The sequence below is a fragment of the Adiantum capillus-veneris genome, chromosome 22 (genome assembly GCF_014529385.1).
Source record: "Adiantum capillus-veneris isolate H3 chromosome 22, ASM1452938v2, whole genome shotgun sequence".
NCBI classification, from domain to species: Eukaryota; Viridiplantae; Streptophyta; class Polypodiopsida; order Polypodiales; family Pteridaceae; genus Adiantum; species Adiantum capillus-veneris.
Window position 1 is genome coordinate 108,361,517 of NC_140952.1, and position 8,479 is coordinate 108,369,995.

An 8,479-nucleotide genomic window follows, 5' to 3' on the forward strand; every position below is an offset into this window, starting at 1 on the left:
GTTCCAATGACACGTACTGAGGTAGAAGAAGAAGACTTGTTGACTACAAGTTTTGGATCATTGATGGACAACACTCAATTTATGCAGCCAAAATGTTAAGATTTCAAGAAATGAAAAAGGATGGTGGCTCCCAGGATCTAATACAAGTTTATGAGAAAAGAAAGGCCCGGATTGTTGTAGATCCATCCCCATAAGTTGCAACAGCCATATCAACCATAGCAAATGAGGAGGCCAAGGTGCTATATGTTAAGAAACCTTACAGTGACATTCTCAAGCATCTTCGCAGTCAGTGGATATTTCAAAAACGCCCATCATGTCCAAACATTGGTGAAAAGGAAGGTGTAGAATCTCGCACACCTTGGGATGTAAGTTTTCTTTTTCTTTCTCCCTCGTGGTTATATAATGATAAAATAACTAAATTTCTTATATTTAATTTGTTTTGGTTTTGCAAGCAATTCTTAAAATGGCAAGGATTTCTGATGGTGCATCATTCATCACCAAACAAGCTCATATGGTCACTTACTGTGATTCTATTTATGATTGATGGTTGAAGATCATAGAGCAATTAGAGAGAGAGAATAAGAAGCCAGTGGCCACAGTTATTAGATATTTGTGTGGTCTAAACGAAGATGAAGTAGAAAATATTCAAACAAAAATAGAGAGTGGAATGATTGTTTTGTCTAAGGGTGCAAAGGACACACCAAGTGTAATGGACATGACTGATCGTATCAAGCAACTGAAACAAGATCGAATTATTCAAGATGAGCTGCTTGAGCAATTCAATTTGCTCAATGAGGAGAATCCATGTGAAAATTGGGAGAAGCTTCTACCACATACAACATTAATGATGTTGTTTACTCCCATTTCTTGACACTCTGGGCTGACATCACAACTACAACGTGGTACAAAGAAGATTGATTTTCCTGAAGAGACAAGAAAATATATCCAATGGAAAATCAACATTGTGAAAGACAAATCAGATTCAACTATAGATCTTCCGTGGTCTATATATGTTGTTAGTCTTCAAATGGAGGGAAGATCTTACTAAAAGCGCCATCTAAACAACCCTATCCCTATAGGATTGTGTATCTTGGACAACACACGTGATTTGGAGAGCAATCTACAATGGTTAGCTAATATATTCAAAGATCTCATACATGGAATTATGGATATTGCAGGTGGGTCAACAGAACCACAATGTGCGATCCTTTCTTTTTTGAATAATAAAGACTATGTGCAATTACAGTCTAATTTGCAAAGTATGACAAACATGGTCAAAATACAATTTGTTGGGGCATTGCACAATGTAAAGCATTTGGAATTTATTGGTGCTATAGAATTCTTCACCACATTTGTGTTCTTGAGCAAGGGAGATACCTTTGAGGGACTTATTAGTTCTTCAAATCCAGGGACAAAATCCATAATACTAGATGCAGGACACCTTGATCTAGATTATGGAAGTGTGAGTCAATTGTCAGATGTCGAGTTTCTACAACTCAAGAAGGAGCTGACAATCAAGCAATGCATTCAAAAGTATTGCAAAGAAGGTGTAGTGATGGCTACATAACAGAGTTGGGACTCAAGCAGAAAACAGAAGTGTTATGCCTTGTGGACAATATTGATGACCAAAGAAAGCTTAAAACAAGACTTTTGAGCTTCGCAAATCAACATGATGATGACAAAAAATGGGCAAAACTTCAAAGTGATCAATTAGATCAGCCCATTGATGACCAAGGAGTATCGAATACGGTAGGAGCATCAACAAGTGAGACACCCATATCAGTTAAAGACTTTTTGAACCTTGAAGCAAGTATGAGCTAAGCTTCTATACCCACTTGTCATGTAATTAAGCTTTTTATTTTGAAATAAGTTTGATATTGTTTTTTAAACATGTAATGATAGTTTCATCATGTATATTGTCAAGTATATTGATCATTGATTTAAGATCTTTGACTTTAATTTTGCTCAAAAGTATCATGCAGTTAACCTTTTCTTAATAGTTTAAAATTGTAGGAAAGATAAATCATTACTTATTACATCAATAATTTGAAGTAACATATCTACTAAAAAATATTTTAATGTAAATTGGCATACAAAAAATTGATTCTTTACTACATTGAATTGATACTTTGTGACATTAAAAACTAAACTAAAACAACGTTTGATATTTTTTAACCAAAATATGTTAAACATTTTTTTTATTGCAGACTCAAAAATGATAAGAGATATTAAAAGACAATGTCTTTCACATTATGTGTGCATGATGATCCTCTTGGTATAAAAACTTTTCCCATTCCAAAGGATAAACTCTTTGAGATAAGTGGTAATATCTTTGAAGTACGAGCTTCCAATACACAAGGAGCTGGTTATGGGCTTTTTGTGCATACACATTTTCAAAAGGATATGACTATTCTCCATTATGGTGGTGATAAGTATTTCCATGATACTTGGAAGAAGTTGTGCAAGATATCTCCAAGGGAATCTAGGTACTCACTTCTGGAGGATCCAAATGTCAATTGTGTGGGCGATGAGATATATATTGTTGGTGATGTAGAAGATGGAAATTTGGTAGGATATATAAATAGTACTCATGGTCTAAGTATGAGCCCAAATGTATGTTATACTTTTGATCCCAATTTTTCACCATGGCATAAAGCCATTACAACACAAATTAGCTTGGATAAATGTGGCTATGTTTGTGTTGAAACCCTATGCCACATAGAAAGTGGTGAAGAGCTTCTTACAGAATATGAATTTACCTAACATCACTCAAATCATAATCTATTTGAAACCGATTCATTACTGAGTATGTATCATGATAAACATCATGGGTTGTGATGGCATTAATGAGTATGTATCATGATAAACATCATGGGTTGTGATGGCATTGCCATGTTATGCAATGAATGCTTGATTTCGTACAAAAATATGTTCCTAAAGTGATATCCATAGAATTTCACAAGATTTTTGGAGCTTGCATAATAATGCTCTATTTCAAAGTTCATGTATCATGTTAAACATAATCCATACAAGAATTTGTATCTCATTGTACATATTTTATCAAAGCATAAACTTATGCCCAATAGTGTATTTTGGACATACCAAACCCATGTAAAACTTGTTTAGAATAGCTAAACATTAAGTAAAGGATGCACTTTTCCATCCATACCTTGCTTAAAGTGTCTTGATGGTGGATTGAAAATTTCCTTGCTCCTCTCAAGAACTATTTTAGATTGGACAACTGGCGGATCTAGGATGCACCCATATTTACACAATGTTCTTTGAATGAAAAAGTACTAGTTTATTGAGTGCACCAAGCACCCTTCCACAACTTGTTTGGAATGTTTGGTTAAGATGCTATCACCTTCTAAGACTTGTTTAGAATGGCCAAATGGTGATTCTAAGTTTCACTCATTTGTCTTTTGGTTACTTAGAAGCGCCAAGTTATGGGTGTACATTTCACCTCCCATTTTTAGGATGGACTTTGAATCTTCATTGGTTCTACACACACAACCAACACAAACAATTTCATTGTCAAGTACCATGTGCACAATTTTTCCAGATTCAAAGTCCATCCTAAAAATGGAAAAAGTGGTAGACCTTATTCTTGAATGATCCTTTATGATCGAATGGAGCATAGCTTGGACAAGTGGTAGAAAATATGGTTCTCTATGCTTCAATAAGCTTAGATTTAGTGATGGAACTTGTGACTATCTATGCTAGAATGAAACTTTACTTGGACACGTGGTGGACCTTGTGGCTACCTATTGTGGAATGGAGCATAGCTTGAAAAAGTGTTGGATTTAATGGATTTCTATGCTTCAATAGAGCATAAATTGGACAAGTGGTGGACCTTATGGTCATGTATTCTTTAATGGACTATAGCTTAGACAAGTGGTGGACCTTATGGATCTCTGTCTTTCAATAGAGCAGAGATTGGACACGTGGTGAATTTTGTATCTTTCTATGATTGAATGGGTTAGTTCCTTGAACAAGTGGTGGATCTTATGGCTCTATACCCTTCAATAAAGCATAGACTAGACAAGTGATGGACCTTGTGTTTTTCTATGCTTGAATCGATCTTAGCTTGGACAAGTGGTGGGTCTTGTGGCTCTCTATGCTTGAATGGAGCATAGATTGAACAAGTGGTGGACCTCATGGATCTCTATGCTTGAATAGAGTATAGAATGGCACCTTATGGTCTCTATGCTTGAATGAAACATAGCTTGGACAAGTGGTGAACCTTATGGCTCTCTATGTTTCAATAGGGCATATATTATACAAGTGGTGGATCTTATGTTCCTCTATAACTCAATAGATCTTGGCTTGGACAAGTGGAATGGAAAGGTAATGAATCTAGGATGCATTTTTTCTCTTACACCACCATGTTTAGAATGGTTTTGTGATAGATTTTGGATGCACCAAACCTTCCTTAATTTGTTTCAAAAGGTCAAGTACTAAATACAAGATGCAGGTTTCCTTCTCACATCTTGCTCAAAGTGGCTTGGTGGAGGATTAAGATTTCCCTTACTCTTCAACAAGAACTTGAACATAAAATCTCCAAGTGATGCATCTAAAAAACAATATGTGTTCTATAACTTTTTAGAATGGACAAGTGGTAGATCTAAAATGGAACAAAGCTTCCATAAGTTGTTAAAAATAGTCACTTATTGTGGATCAAGGATGTGATAAGTGGTGAAAAATATTTGTGGTGGATTTAAAATACACTCACTCTGACAGAAGCCATTAAGGTTTGCCAAGAAATGCACCTTGGATGGATGGACAGTTCAACAACTATGATTGAATCTTTGATTGAGCTAGTATCTGCTCTTCCATGATTTCTAGATTGGTTAAATAGGGAGATCTAAGATGAGTACTAGTCTTCCACAACATTTTTTGATTCAATATACATGATGCACACCAACATTGGAAACTTCATTAGAACGACTTTGATTTTATTTAGGATGCATCCTTCATTGCACAAACTATATATAATGATAAGATAGAGGATTTAGGATCTAGGATCTGAATGGCCAAGTGGTGGATCTAGGATCTACTCATCCCCACAAACGTTGTGTACAATTACAAGTGTTATGATGGTCAAGTTTTGAATGCACCTAACTTTAAGACACGGTTAAAATGGCCAAGTGGTGGATCTAGGAGACACCAACAATTGGATCCACAATTCAAGCCTTCCTTATAATGGCCAAGTGGTAGATCTTTGATGTATCTAATTCCCAATTCTTAGTCTAAATGGCCAAGTGGTGGATCTAGGATCTACTCATCCCACAAACATTTTGTAAAATTACAAGTGTTATGATGGCCAATTGTTGTTTGCACCTAACTTTAAGACATGGTTAGAATGGCCAAGTGGTGAATCTTTGATGCACCTACTTTCCACTTCTTAGTCTAAATGGTTAAGTGGTGGATCTAGGATCTACTCATCCCACAAACATTGTGTAAAATCACAAGTGTTATGATGGACAAGTGTTGAATGCAACTAACTTTAAGACATGGTTAGAATGGCCAAGTGATGAATCTAGGAGACATCGACGATTGGATCCACAATTCAAGCCTTTGATATAATCTTTAAGTGGTGGATCCTTGATGCACCTACTTCCCAATTTGTAGTCTAAATAGCCAAGTGGTGGATTTAAGATCTACTCATCCCACAAACATTGTATAAAAGTACAAAGTGTTATGATGGCCAAGTGTTGAATGCACCTAACTTTAAGACATGGTTAGAATGGCCAAGTGGTGGATCTAGGAGACACCAACAATTGGATTCACATTTCAAGCCTTCGTTATAATGGCCAAGTGGTTGATCGTTGATGCATCTAATTCCCAATTCTAAGTCTAAATGGACAAGTGGTGGATCTAGCATCTACTTATCCCACAAACATTGTGTAAAATTATAAGTGTTGTGATGGCCAAGTACTGAATGCACATAATTTTAAGACATGGCTAGAATGGCCGAGTGGTGGATCTACGACACACCAACAATTGGATCCACAATTCAAGCCTTCGTTATAATGGCCAAGGTGGTGGATCTTTGATTTATCTAATTGTCAATTCTTAGTCCAAATGACCAAGTGGTGGATCTAGGATCTACTCATCCCATAAACATTGTGTAAAATACAAGTGTTATGATGGCCAAGTGCTAAATGCACCTAACTTTAAGACATGGATAGAATGGCCAAGTGGTGGATCTAGGAGACACCAACAATTGGATCCACAATTCAAGCATTCCTTATAATGGCCACGTGGTTGATCCTTGATGCATCTAATTCCCAATTCTTAGTCTAAATAGCCAAGTGGTGGATCTAGCATCTACTCATCCCACAAACATTGTGTAAAATTACAAGTGTTATGATGGCCAAGTGTTGATTGCACCTAAATTTAAGACATGGTTAGAATGGCCAAGTGGTGGATCTAGGAGACACCAACAATTAGATCCACAATTCAAGCCTTTGACATAATGGCCAAGTGATGGATCTTTGATGCACCTACTTCCCAATTCTTAGTTTAAATGGCCAAGTGGTGGATCTAGAATCTACTTATTACTCAAACATTGTGTAAAATCACAAGTGTTATGATGGCCAAGTGTTGAATGCACCTAACTTTAAGACATGGTTAGAATGGCCAAGTGGTGGATCTAGGAGACATCAAAAATTGGATCCACAATTCAAGCCTTTGATATAATGGCCAAGTGTGGATCTTTGATGCACCTACTTCCCAATTCTTAGTCTAAATGGCCAAGTTGTGGATCTAGGATCTACTCATCCCACAAACATTGTGTAAAATTACAAGTGTTGTGATGCTCAAGTGTTGAATGCACCTAACTTTAAGACATGGTTAGAATGGCCAACTGGTGGATCTAGGAGACACCAACAATTGGATTCACATTTCAAGCCTTCGTTATAATGGCCAAGTGGTTGATCGTTGATGCATCTAATTCCCAATTCTAAGTCTAAATGGACAAGTGGTGGATCTAGCATCTACTTATCCCACGAACATTGTGTAAAATTATAAGTGTTGTGATGGCCAAGTGCTGAATGCACATAATTCTAAGACATGGCTAGAATGGCCGAGTGGTGGATCTACGACACACCAACAATTGGATCCACAATTCTTAGCCTTCGTTATCTAATGGCCAAGTGTGGATCTTTGATGCACCTACTTCCCAATTCTTAGTCTAAATGGCCAAGTTGTGGATCTAGGATCTACTCATCCCACAAACATTGTGTAAAATTACAAGTGTTGTGATGCTCAAGTGCTGAATGCACCTAACTTCAAGACATGGCTAGAATGGTCAAGTGGTGGATCTAGGAGACACCACCAATTAGATCCACAATTCAAGCCTTCGTTATAATGGCCAAGTAGTGGATCGTTGATGCATCTAATTCCCAATTCTTAGTCTAAATGACCAAGTGGTGGATTTATAATCTACTCATCGCATAAACATTGTGTAAAATTACAAGTGTTACGATGGCAAGTGCTAAATGCACCTAGCTTTAAGAAATGGCTAGAATGGCCAAGTGGTGGATCTAGGAGTCACCAACAATTGGATCCACAATTCAAGCCTTCATTATAATGGCCATGTGGTTGATCCTTGTTGCATCTAATTCCCAATTCTTAGTCTAAACAGCCCAGTGGTGGATCTAGCATCTACTCATCCCAGAAATATTGTCTAAAATTACAAGTGTTATGATGGCCAAGTTTTGATTGCACCTAACTTTAAGACATGGTTAGAATGGCCAAGTGGTGGATCTTTGATGTAACTACTTCTAAATTCTTAGTCTAAATGGCCAAGTTGTGGATCTAGGATCTACTCATCTTAAAAACATTGTGTAAAATTACAAGTGTTATGATGGCCAAGTGTTGAATACACCTAGCGTTAAGACATGGTTAGAATGGCCAAGTGGTGGATCTAGGAGACACCAACAATTAGATCCACATTTCAAGACTTCGTATAATGGCCAAGTGGTGGATCGTTGATGCATCTAATTCCCAATTCTAAGTCTAAATGGCAAGTGGTGGGTCTAGGATCTACTCATCCCACAAAAATTGTGTAAAATTACAAGTGGTATGATGGCCAAGTGCTGAATGCACCTAACTTTAATACATGGCAAGAATGGCCAAGTGGTGGATCTAGGAGACACCAACAATTGGATCCAGTATTCAAGCCTTTGTTATAATGGCCAAGTAATGAATCTTTTATGTATCTTATTCCCAATTCTTAGTGTAAATGGCCAAGTGCTGGATCTAGGATCTACTCATCCCACAAACATTGTGAAAATTACAAGTGTTGTGATGGCCAAGTGCTGAATGCACCTAACTTTAAGACATGGCTAGAATGACCTAGTTGTGGATCTAAAAGACACCAACAATTGTATCCACAATTCAATCCTTTGTTATAATGACCAAGTGGTGGATCTTTGATGTATCTAATTCCCAATTCCTAGTCTAAATGAACACG

General features: G+C 37.0%; 1 pseudogene; it reads left to right on the forward strand.

Moving 5' to 3' along the window:
- Positions 1-1,261: 1,261 nt before the first annotated feature.
- Positions 1,262-1,821, forward strand: LOC147429997 (uncharacterized; annotated as a pseudogene).
- Positions 1,822-8,479: the final 6,658 nt, after the last annotated feature.